This window comes from Vicugna pacos, chromosome 15 (assembly GCF_048564905.1).
Source record: "Vicugna pacos chromosome 15, VicPac4, whole genome shotgun sequence".
In the NCBI taxonomy this organism is placed as follows: Eukaryota; Metazoa; Chordata; class Mammalia; order Artiodactyla; family Camelidae; genus Vicugna; species Vicugna pacos.
Window position 1 is genome coordinate 26021412 of NC_133001.1, and position 12928 is coordinate 26034339.

Below are 12928 nucleotides of genomic sequence, written 5' to 3' on the forward strand. Positions count from 1 at the left end.
ACCCTTCTGATAAAGACTGAATCTAGAATGTTCAATAGGCATTAAATATCTTTTCTAACACTTCATGTGACAGATGAGGAAACAGAGGTCCAACGAGGTAAGTCGTCCACTCAGGTTAACATGGCCAAGAAGATGAACATGAACTCTAATCTTTGGTTTTCCAGGCCCACATTCTTTCTACTGCAGTTGAGAGGAAGTGAGGCTCCATTGTGGCTCTCAGAACATTTTGGAGTAAATCTTCAGTAGTGTGTGTGTATGTGAGTTCATTCTTTCTTTGACTCAAAAGACATTCACAAGCACATACTATGTGCTTTGTAAATACCCCAGTAAGATTTGGAGTAAGCTTCCATAGGGATCTACACCTTGGTGTGCACGCACATGCAGAATTAGTTCATTCTTTCACGCATGCTCACATTCACTCAACAACATGATAACACCCTTAACACTAAACTGTGCAGTGGCACAAGTGAAAAACAGTCATAGTCCCTTACCCTAGGGCAGTGTCCATGTAGCAGGGACAATTCTCAAATGTTATATCAATGTAATAAAGCCCAGTGCAGGGTATTGTGGTACTTAATTAAGCCAGATGGTTAATTAAGATTGGTGCCAGTGATGGTAGTAGTGTCCATAATTGTGCGAGGAGGACTAAAGCTGCTGATCCTGATGGTTTGAAAAAGCCTTAGGAAGAGCAGACTTCTGAGCTGCATTCTGAAGGCTGACAAGAATTGATCAGGCAGGACAGAGTGGAGAGAGCTGGGTGTGGGTGCAAAGACAGGGAGGCAGGAGAGAATCTGATTCTGCAGGTAGGTGGGCATGGCTGAAGCCAGGAGTTAACATGGGTGATACACTAAGAGAGGCAGACGGGTGGGTAAGGTACAGAAGCCCTTCTGCATCGTGCTAAGGAATGTAATTTTATCCTAAAGGCAATAGGATTCAGTGAAAGAATTTAGAGAGAGCGTAAATAGGAGCAGATAAGAATTTTAGAAATAAAGTTCTTACAGTAGAGGATGGACTGGATGGTAGTGAGGCCAGAGGCAGGGAAACCAGATAGTAAGCTATGGCAGGAACCCAGGAAAGAAACGAGAGTTGACCTGATGGATCTGCCTACATGCACGTAGTTTTAAAGGCAGAAATACAAGGAGAGAAGAGATTGTTTTTCATGTACATCTCTCGTGGCCTGGGGCAATTTCCCCAAAGCTTTGCAGAACCACATCACCTTCAAAATTCTTCACAATTCTCCACAGTGACGTGGTGGCACCAGAAGGTGATGTCAGCTACAGCATCAGCACCAGTTGTGATGTGTAGGGGCCTCAGGCAGAGCAGCTGCTCTGTAAGTGGTGGCTGCCTGCATGAGCCACATATATCAAAAGCGGGTGGGGATGGACAAGCCCGAAACAAAGTAAGGTCAGGGCCCCCAGTGCATGAATAAGTCAGGTCGGAGCAAGGCAACAGTGAGAAGCAAGACAAACAGAAAAGTTCCAAGAGTTAAAGGAACCAGTTCTGCACAGCAGCAGAGGGAGAAGAGCACGGACAGACTAGGTAACCAATTTAAAAAAACAAGCATCTGTCTCAGGCGGTGACATCCTCCGGTGAGAGTTTGTATGCAGAGTGCAGTTGGCGGAGCCCTTGTGAGAATCGGAAAGGAGTCCCCTCTGGTCAGACCACCAACAAGCAGGCCACTTGGGCGGAGTTCGCAGCCCCGTTCCCACCCGGGGCTGGGGAGAGCCTGTGTGCGCGTGCGGACGGGCACGTGCGAGCGGTTAAGTAGCAACAGCCGGCGCAGAGGGGAACGTGTGGGTGGCGATGAGGCCGACCTCCACACGCAGGGGGCTGTTTAAAGCTGGTAAACCCCATCAGGTGCGGTACAGAGCTATTCTCAACTGGGAGTTTAGAGTCTAAGACGAATGAGGTGGAAACCCTAAAATAATTTTCTTCCTTATGGAGGAAAAATGTTCATCTAGGCAAGTCTGAGTGAGCCTTCTTGGAATTGGAGGATTCTGACATTATCACCCAGTTCCTAGGAAAGCCTGGTCACTATTTTTTTTTCCAAAATAATTTTTCCGAAAATCAAGAACACCCGACCACAAGTATGTTATTTAGAATGACCCGCAATTAGGCACCTTCCACTGAAGCCACGACTAGCAGAGGCACTGGGGATTTTCACAAAATTTACGGGGTTCTGCTTCAAGCCACAAACTAGTAACAGGTCTGGAGCTGCACTGGGAAGTTCTCAGTTGTAAAGATGAGGGATTAAAATATTTCTCTATGTTTGTATTAACTCTAAATTGAGGCCAACAAAAGCAAGGTTTGTAAGATCAATTACCTATCTTCCAGGGCCTCCAAATTGGTCCTGATTATGAGTTACCACAAGCTGGGGGGGGGGGGTTCAAAGAAATGAACAGAGGCCAATGTGTCAGCCAGGACTCTCAACTTCTGGGCTGTGGCTGTTTTAAATTAGATTCTCAATGCTGCTTCCATGAGAACTCTTGGCTTAGATCTGCAATGGAAAAGTTATTTTTGTGCTCTAAGCCACGGATATTTATATGGAAGCATATCCATAATTTCAATTATGTTCTGTTTTCTTGATGCTCTTTTCCTTCACTTCAGGACAGTCACAGCTATTATTATCTCTGATTAGACACTTGCAAAAAAGCTCTGGGTCAAGTACAGACTCCACGGGGCCCGGATAAATGATTATTATAAAACAGGGAGATTTTAGGTCTTGTGAAATCCTTAAGAAACACCTTCAGTTTTTCTATCCACTCTGGCTGCCTCTTCTCTGTCAATTCCCTACCCCCACCTGCCCCTCAGTGGCCAAGGGCCTTCATGATCTCTCTTGGGAAAAACTAGTCCCAGAAGTAGTTCTGTTTTTCACTCCTTATGTACACTCTCTGTGATCTCTGCATTTAAAACGTTATATTCAGTAATGAAACAGACGGTTTTCATCTCCTTAAAGAACAGGCGCACCATCAAAGAAAGCAAAGAGAGATTTCTGGTTAAGAGGGGCATGGCTCTTAAGTGACATAATTATTCTATAGAAAGGTCGATCTGTAGGTGAGGGGGGGGTTGCTATTAAGAGGTGGTACAGATGCAAAAACAAAATGGCAGAAATTCATCCAAGAGAAATCTAAACTGATGACCAAGAAAACATATTGAAGGGGGAGGGTATAGCTCAGTGGTAGAGCACATGCTTAGCATGCACGAGGCCCTGGGTTCAATCCCCAGTACCTCCATTAAAAAATAAATCAATAAACCTAATCCCCCCCTCCAAAAAAAAAAAACAAAGAAAAACAGAAAGACAAAAAGAAAACATATTAGGAGATGTTCCGTGGCCTCTCCCCAGAGATCTCTCTGGATAGAACCTCTGCAGCACAATCTTGGTTCAGAAGAAACAGCGCAGAGGAAAGGAGATGGTGGGAGGAGACTAACATTTGTGAGCGTTAACATATGCCAAGCACTTGGCCCATAGTATTTCCTTTTATCTCAATCTTCAGGAAAACATTTTGAGGTAGGTTTTATTATCACTGTTTTATAGAAAAGGAAGCTTAGCCTCAGAGATGTTAAGTAACTTGCCCAAAGCCACTGCCATGGTCTGAATGTTTTTGTCTCCCCAAAATTCATGTGTTGAAACCCCAAGCTCCAAGGTGGGGCCCTCAGGAGGTGATTAGGTCACGAAGGTGGAGCCCTCATGATGGGGATTCCTATAAAAGAAGGCTCAGAGAGCTAGCTCACCCTTTCTACCACGTGATCACGCAGACAGAAGCTGGCTGTCTGCAACCCAGAAGAGCGTCCTCACCAGAACCATGCTGGCACTCTGATTTGGACTTCCAGTCTCCAGAACTGCAAGATGTAACTTTCTGTTGTTTAGGAGCCACCCAGTGTTTTGTTATAGCAGCCTAAACAAACTAAGTCACACACCTAAGTTAGTGGCAAAGCTTATATTCAAACCCAGATCTGCTTGACTCCTAAGTCCATTTCTTTTCCATTATCACATAGGACTGACATGAGGGCCAGAGAAGGCCAAGGATGACTGCAGGTTTGGTTTCCTTAAAAAAATAGGATGTAGGGGGTGGGCATGGGAAAGGTATGTCTGTATAGATATCTTTAAATATTATAAACAGGCTCTGCTCATCTCGATCAGCACTCCCAGAGCTGCTGTCAGCCACAAGCAAAGAATCAATTGTTCAACGTAAACCTGTCTGCGCTGTTAGAGACACAAGTAAACACACATGCCAACGGAGACAGAACATCATCTCCACGACCTAAGGGCACAGGAAGTTCTCCACAGAGGCTTTTCCTCTCAACACAGATAAGAGTTAGGATGCTGGTTTGCCACGAGAAGGTTTTCATCTACTATAAAGAATATAAAGACCCACATTTGGGGATAGGAACAGTGTTTGGGAAATTCAGATCTCTTGTGGACTGAGAACGTATGACCAGATACTGAGCAAGACACCACACCAAGGTTGTCCCCTGATGTGCAGAGTTAGCACCTGGTACTGTTAGGGCCTCTCCTCTGTTGTGTTCATTCAGCAGCATCCAGGGACTAACGTAGAGGCACTGACTTACTTGTATTCTACTTTACATACAGCAAAATAAAATAAACTTTAAAATCCCTAGCTTAAAACTTCAGTCAGTATGATAGGTTGGGTTGACACAAAAAACTACACCCTTCCAATCTAAACACTTCAAAATATGAACAAAACTCTAACAACAAAAATATTAATATATAAACATAAATAAAGCAGAAATCTCTAGATACCAGAAATAAAGAGAGAAGCCAAAGTAGGTCATCAGTGGGAGCTGATGCCAAGGGGCTCATGGAACAATCCAGACCAGAAAGAGGCCTGAATCCCCGGGGGCTCAGACTCTAATGCCTGCAGCGAAGGGAGTCCAGGTGATGGCCATCTTACACTGGGGGCTGTTAGTGAAGCATTTACATAAAAGTGGAGGTAATAAAGTGAAACAGTTCTAGAGGGACACCATTAGCCCATCAGAGGAAAGGGCAAGAAAGCCTGTCATCTGCTTGGGCCAAGAGAAAAAAATGAGTGACCTAAAAAAATCTGAAATCCAGGCTTGCACCACAGTGTGGGAACAACGTTTAAGTGCATACTTTCAGGTTGTACAGGGCATATATGCCAAGACATTAACCAAACGGCTCGTTTGGAATGGGTGAAACCCAGAGAGAACAAGCAGAAGCAAATGTGAAATCACTTTACAAGGATATACTAACAGTCTTAGGTAGACAGGATTTCTACGGAAAACAACTCTTGGCAAAGATGTAAGACAAGAGGAAATGAATCGTCATTAAAAAAAATTCAAAAGCAGAAATAACAAACAATCTAAAAATATCTTTAAAATATTGAAAGAGAGAAAAAGGATTAGAAATTATAAGACCGAGGTAATATTTTTTAAAAAACAGGCAGATATCAAGCACCAAATAGAAAGCCTAGAAATAAAAATATATAGACATTAAATTAAAAAAAACAATGGATGGGTTGAACAGTAGACTAAATTCAGTTGAAGAAAAATGAATAACCTGGAAAACAGAACTGACAAAATCACTCAGAATATAGTTCAGAGATAAAGAGTTATATACAGCTGACCTTTGAACAATATGGAGTTGAAGTGCGAGGGTCCACTTATATGTAGATTTTTTTCAAGGGTACCACATAGGCCTCAGTTGGTTGATTACAGGGATGTGGAACCACAGATTTGGAGGAACCACACATACGAAGGAACTGCACATATGAAGGGCCAACTGTATGTTATACGCAAATTTTCAATTGCGCAGAGGATCAATACCCCTAAATTTCCGCTGTTCAAGGGTCATGTAGTAAGGAAGAGAAACCTCAAACGCGGAAGACTTACATGATAAAATGAGAAGGTTTAACATTTGCCTAATGGGTTTTCCAAAAGGAGAGAAGAGACAGCATGAGGGACTCAACATCAGGGTAGGGGCTTTTGTCTCTTAACATTCATTCCTGTATCTCTAGCACCTAGGAACATTCTCGATACACGGTAAGTGCTCAATAATTACTTTAAAATAGATTTGTAGAGAAAACTGAGAAACCTTTAGATATGAAAACAGAGAGTCTTCAGATTAACAAGCACACTGAATTCCAAGTCGAATATTATAAAACAGACTGTACCTGGATACGTTCTAATGAAAAGACACAACATGAAAGACAGAAACCTGAGACTGAAAGTCTCCAAGACAGAAAACAGATTACCTATAAAAGAATGACAAACTGAAAAGAGATTCCTCATAAGGAACATTTGAGACAAAAAGATAATGTAATAATATCTTACAAAATGCTGAGGGAAAAATATCTGCTTAGAATTTTATACTTTGATAAATTATCTTTTCAAGAGTGACATGAATTAAGACAGTTTCAAAACAAACAAAACCAAAAATATCCACAAGATTAAGAGTACTGCCACTCCAGAACTTCACTGAAAAAATTATCAGTATGAAGAAAATGGACACAGAAGTAAGGAATTGTAAGCAAGAGGCAATGTGAAGACAAGAAATTGGTCAAGTTAAATTTTGACAGTAAAAAAAAAAAAAAGTAGAAATAACAACATTAATGATTAAAGGCAGGGTGGGGAGAGGACTATACACAATGTGGGACTAAACCACTACACCACAATAAGCAGGAAGATGGGAAGAGGGCAGACTAGATTTAAAGCCATCGAAGGCTACCGCATTGTTGAGAAGAAAACAGAGAAACTGATTAACTTTAGATTTTGTTAAATAAATGCACATGTTAAAAATTTAAGGATAACTACTAAAAATACAAAAAGAATTTGTTTTTCAAAACAGTTGATGGAAAAAAAGTAGGAATATACAAAGCTTGACCAATCTACAGAAAACTATGAAAAGAAGAATAAAAGAAACAACAAAAAATAGTAAATAGGAAACACAAAAACTTAAGATGGCAGAAAGAGGTCAAATGTATATAAATTACAAAAAATGCAAATGTTTAGACTCTATTATTAAAAACACAGATTTTCAGAATATAATGAAAAAGAAAATGAAGCTATATATAAAAACTGTTTCTAAGATTCACAGTTAAAATTATACAGAGCATTTAATATAAAAGGATATACAAAGACACAAAAAACAGTAACTAAGAGGAAGTACGTATGGCAACATTAATATCAGATAAAATAGAATTCAGGACAAAAGCATTAATAGAAATAAAAGGACAGTACATAACAAAATAAGTTCACCCAGGAGAAATAACAATCATGAACTTGCACCAACACTGATGGATTACAGTGAGAAATTGACAAATTCACAGAGTGGAAGATTTTAACATTCCTTTCTCAGAAACTGAAGAGAACTCAGCAGGCAAAATTAAAAAATCAGGAAAAACATGAGAAATTTGAAAAACACAGGTAATAAGTTTGACCTATTAGACTGATATAGAATGTTGCATCCATCAAGCAGGGAGTATATTTTTCTTTTAAAGCACACATGAAATACTTGGAAAAATGTTTATGTAATTGGAAAGGATTGTTATTATACAGACCATGCTGTTCTTTCATAATGCAACTAAATTAGAAATCAACAATAATTTAAACAAAGTTTTTAAAAAGTTTTTTAGAAAGTTGAAAATGGAAAATTAAATAATCCACGGGTTAAAAAAGAAATGAAGTACAAAAAATTTAGTCAAGTGGTAATGACAGTACACATATCAAAACTTGTGTGATGTTGCTAAAGTAAGCAGAGCTAACTCTACAGCTTTAAGATGCATTTACTGAAAAACAAAAAATAAATGAGCTAGGAGTCAACTCAAGTCGCTAGAAATGGAAAGAAGAAATAATACAAATAAAACGGAAAAAAAGAAATAAGAAACAGAAAGTATAGATAAGAAGGAAGCTAGTTATTTCGTAAGACTAGGTAGACATCTATATTAATTTTTAAAAAGAGATGGCACAAATAAACAATAGTAAGAATGAAAAAGGGAATGTATGTATCTTAAGATATAGTCAATATTTATAAAAACCACATAAGAAAGTTATGAATAAGTTTATGCTAATAAATTTGAGAAACACGAAATGGATCATTAAAACAAATTATCAAAACTGAATCAAAAATAAATAGAAAAACCTAAATTCATCAATAATCATTAATGAAATGGAATTGTCAAAAACTTGACACACGTACCCTGGCTAAGCAGTTCAGATGATTTTACAATGAACTTTATCAAACTTTTAAAGGAACAGTCTCTACAATATTAAATATGGTGAACTGGTGCAATGTTTCTGATCTTAGGGGAAAGCATTCAGTCTTTCACCATCAATTATCATATTAGTTATAGGTTTTTTTGTAGGTACCCTTTAGCAAGTTCAGGGAGTTCCATTTCATGAGTAGTTTGATGAGAGTTTAAAAAAAAAAGTGTATTTTCTCTATCTCTTTCATTACCCTAAGATGTTGAATTACATTGATTGATTTTTTAATGTTGAAGCAAGCTTGCATTCCTGGAATGCATTCTACTTCATTATGATTTTTAAAATGTATCAACAAATATGACTGATGATATTTTAAGCATTTTCGTATCAGCATTCATGATGGATACTGGAATTCTATTTTTCTTTTCTTTTAAGGTCCTTGCCAAATTTTGGTGTATTAGGTTGGACTCCAAAAGATCAGTGGGGAATGTTCTCATACCTGTTTTCTGAAATAGTTTGTGTACCGTACAATATTATTTGTTCATTAAATCCTTGATAAATTTACCATTAAAAAATTTTTTTTAATTAAAAAAAATAAACAGATAGTCTACCTCTCAGAATCTGCTTAAGAAAAGTATATATGAAAGAGGAAAAGTTGACCAATTTATTTCATGGAGCTAGCTAATATAAACTTGATACCAAACAATATAAGAACATTTTTTAAAAAAGAAAATTATAGACTAACTGTTCCACCTATGAACATTTGCAAAAACCCTAAATAAAATACTAGCAAATGATACAGTCCATAGGATAAAAGAACATATATGTGTATACATATGCAAGTACATCTCCACATAATTGAATATACTCATATTATTTATCATACTATAATATTAAGAAAATTATATCACCTCATATAATTTACATAAAGATATTAAAGCATTACATAAAATCAACACTCAGTCATGATAAAATGTTTAAGTTGTTAAAAAACATTAATAGAAGGCAAGTCCCTAATTTAATAAAGAATAACTACTGAAACCTTAAGCAAACTTCATGCTTAATGGAGAAACTTTAACATAACTCATTAAAGACAGTAAGAAGACAAAGATGCTCGCTGTCACTGTTACTATTAAATATTTTACTGGAGGGTAATGCATTAAAATAAGAAAAAGATACAGGTCATAAGGAATTAAAAAGAAACGACAAAATATTACTGTTTTGTGATTGTCTACCTAGAAAATTCAAGAAAATCTACACAGAGACTCAGAACTAACAAGAGAAGTCAACTAGGATGCCACGTACAAAGTCAAAATTCAAAAATCAGGAAAGTTTCTATGGGCCAGCAAATAAGCAATTTCAAAATATAGTAAGAAAATAAGATATCATTTATAATATCAACAAAACGTTTAGAAAATAAAAATCACAAAGTTGTGTAAAACATTTATAAGGGAAATCACCAGTCATCTTTCACCTGAATAAAAGGAGATGGGAAGATCTGATACCTTTGTAAAGGTGTTAGTTCTCTAGCATATAAATTGAACAAAATTTCATTAAAAATCCCAACATGATTTTTTGCATGTGTGCAACTAGACAAACTAATATTTATATGAAAGCCAAGAAAGCCAAGAAATTCTGAAAAAATATAAAAGTAATTGTAATGGCTAAATATTATTGTGTGCTTCCATATACAGCAGGCACTATTTGGACATTTTGCATACATTATCCTTGAAGTGGATACTTTTATCTTTTGTACAGACAAGGAGACTAAGAGAAATTAGGAAACTTGCCCAAGGTTACTTGGTATTCTTAGGAGAAGCAGCAGACACAAGAAGACAATGATGTAATATGTTCCAAGTACTGAGGGAAAATAATTGTCAGTCCAGAATTCCACACTCATTCAAACTCTCATTTGTAAGAGCAAAATAAAGGCAATTTCAGGAATACAAATATTTTAAAGTTTACCAAAGACCTGTATGAAAGAACTTCTAAACAGACACTGACATGAAGAGAAATGAACTCGGAAGGAAGGAGTGGGGTGTCAGAAGCAGCAGCCTCCAAAATGCATTGAATAAATAAAATAATATAAAGTAGGTGAGAAAGGTGGGACTAAGGAAAGTATACGTAAGAAACAGAAGGTGTATAATAAAGTTATTAGTTATTCAAAGTATAGGCCATAAAGTCTTATGCGTATGCTAGAAGTATAGGCCATAAAGTCTCATGCGTACGCTTAGAACCACTAAGTTGGTTCAGTGCTTCCTTTTGGCCAAATAAGAAGGGAAATGTCAATTAAAGGATTCACAGCAACCATGAGACAAAACAGACAAGTTGCTCATGAGTACTATTCCTGGCACTGAGACCACAAAGACATTCCTCATATGGTTAAATGGATACAAGAAGTAGGACTTTGGTCCAAGTATGATAATTTGCTTGTGAAAGAGGTCCTTGACTCTGACAAATTTTTTTCAACAAGGTGATTTAGAAGCATCAGCCTTCCAGAAATCTCTTCCTTGAAGAACAGATGAGCTAAAGCCTCCTTCTTAAGGCATGTTATTTGAATGACCAGGTGTTTCATTAGACAAGCCCATCTTTCTGCAGATCTTTGCGTACTTTCCAGGAAGAGGATGGATAAGGTGACTTCTGGACCTGGTTGCCTGTGAGGGGACATGGTGGTACAGCATGTGGGCTTCTTTCCCAGAGCTATCCCCAGAATATTTCCACCTCCACTAAACCAGTTCACCTTGCCAGTGCATGGGATCACCCACATAGCCGGGCTTCCAAAAAAATAATTTATTATTGTATTGTCACAGTAATAAGCATAGAGAAGCAATAAGCTTTTCTTTTTCTCTCCTGTTCCATGGTAAATCCTTGACCTATCCATCCTGACATTCCATATAACACATAGGTAAGTGGGAGCCTGGCAGCTTTCCCTGGGTCTTCCTGCCCATCTCACTCCTCTGACAAGGCCAAGAACAATGAAAGCCCACATTGGTACAGCTCTAAAGACATAATTTGCCAATCTTTAAAAACTCTGCTTTCTACCAGGATTGCTGCAGAATCCCATGGGGTTCCTGGAACTTCAGGCTGGCTGGGAAGCCTCTAAGGAATTCTGGACATTTCTCATTGGTACAGCTGGCTCCCAAGGGAAGGTGAGCTACCTCTGACTAAGTCTGGAGCAATTTCCAAGGACTTCCAAAGAGAAGTGACAGTGGGAGATGGAAGAGGTGGGAGACAGAGGCATTTTATAATTAATCAAAACTGATTCTTACTGAAGTTCTTACTAAAGCACAAATTACTTTCTGTTCCTTTTCTATTTTTCCTTAAAATAAAACTAAAAAAAAAAAATAATAATAATAATAATAATAATACACACGCAGGGAGATGGTAGACAGCAGTGATTGAGATGTGTAGACTTTGGCCACTGACCCAAATTCAAGATTTAATTCTAGCATAGTGGTTATTCAACCTTGGCAAGTTTCCCCTCTGATTTTAGTTTCTGAATCTTAAATCATGAGAATAGTAGTACTTACCTCAAAGAGTTTTAAAATGAAATATGTATGTGCTTCATACTCAATAAATGTTAGCTATTACTATTGTTAAAAAGTTGAGAAACACAGGCAAGCACAAAGAAAATCAGAAGTACCTATAATCCCACCATCCATTTCCATGCATATAATTCCAGTATTTTAGGGGTATATTTTCAAAGAGTGAGATTCAGTGCTTTCTATTTCATAGCTTGCTTTTAAAATTTAACATCCCTACCCTAAGCATGTCTACACAATTTGGTATTTTGTACAACATGATTTTAAAAGGCCACATCATACTCCTTTAGGTTATTTTACTTCTTAATGACCTCAGCTCTCCTTCCTACTCTGCAGGTCCCACATCTTGTGTATTTCCAACTCACATGACCTGTCCAGATGATAGCTGGCTGCTTTCTATTGGCTAACTGGGGAGGCAGCCTTCATCTCACCATCCAGACCACGGGCTCCTTCAATCAGGGACACGTTGCTAGCCTTCACTACATCCCCAGCACCGAGAGCAGCCTATCTGGGACTGTACAGCAAACCTTCGTGACTGATGGCAAACCTCCCTGTTTAACAAGATTCCACAAGGGGATACAAAAGCTGAACAACGCAGAAAGGCCATTTCTCTCCAAACAGCATAAGGTTATTTTCTGGGGCATTAAGTACACTATTAAAAATTCTCAGGAAAAGGAAGAGGCTGAAGATTTTTATCTGAGTGCATTGTTTTTCTAAGCACCAGGTCCAAACAAGTTCAAAACTTCGAAGGGCTTTCTTTTTGAATGGAAGTCACAACACTTCCTTACCAATGACATTTCGAGACCACAGTAAAACTTTACTAATTTATACTAATGGGGAACAGCCAAACTCAATCAGCAGAGAAAAATGAATTACATCCTTTTTAAAATAAAGGAGTTTCTTTCCAATGAAATTCATTTTTAAAAAAATCTTTACTTCCAAATAGTTCAATACCTTAACTTGTTTTGATGGGTTGTTCAGAACCTGGTCTAAGACATTTGTTGTAACTACATTTATTGTTTGTATAGAAATGGGAATGTCTGAAGTTTCTGAGAAGTGCATTCTCCCTAAAAACAGTAACAGTCAACACTCCCTACAATCTTGTTCATACAGCTCACTCCTTAGGAAAGCTTTTTCTTTCTCAGTCACGTGGAAGCAAACCCCAGCTCAGGCTGCCCCCTCTCCCTCCACTCCAGTTCTGAGTG

At 38.1% G+C, this 12928-nt stretch overlaps 1 protein-coding gene and 1 long non-coding RNA gene across 4 annotated transcripts in view; one reads left to right on the top strand and one right to left on the bottom strand.

Annotated features, from left to right (window-relative positions):
- Window positions 1-12928, bottom strand: part of STON1 (stonin 1) — a 45272-nt gene that overhangs the window by 30778 nt on the left and 1566 nt on the right. The gene's annotated exons all lie outside the window — the stretch shown is intronic.
- LOC140685872 (uncharacterized) lies at window positions 1350-12418 on the top strand. 3 transcript variants are annotated; one of them, XR_012059310.1, is made up of 4 exons: window positions 1786-1857; window positions 10655-10814; window positions 11227-11330; window positions 12060-12418. It is a non-coding gene; the product is annotated as an uncharacterized lncRNA (long non-coding RNA). The 3 variants fall into 3 exon arrangements; XR_012059312.1 differs by lacking the exons at window positions 1786-1857; window positions 10655-10814 and adding an exon at window positions 1350-1539; XR_012059311.1 differs by lacking the exon at window positions 10655-10814 and having other exon boundaries at window positions 1778-1857.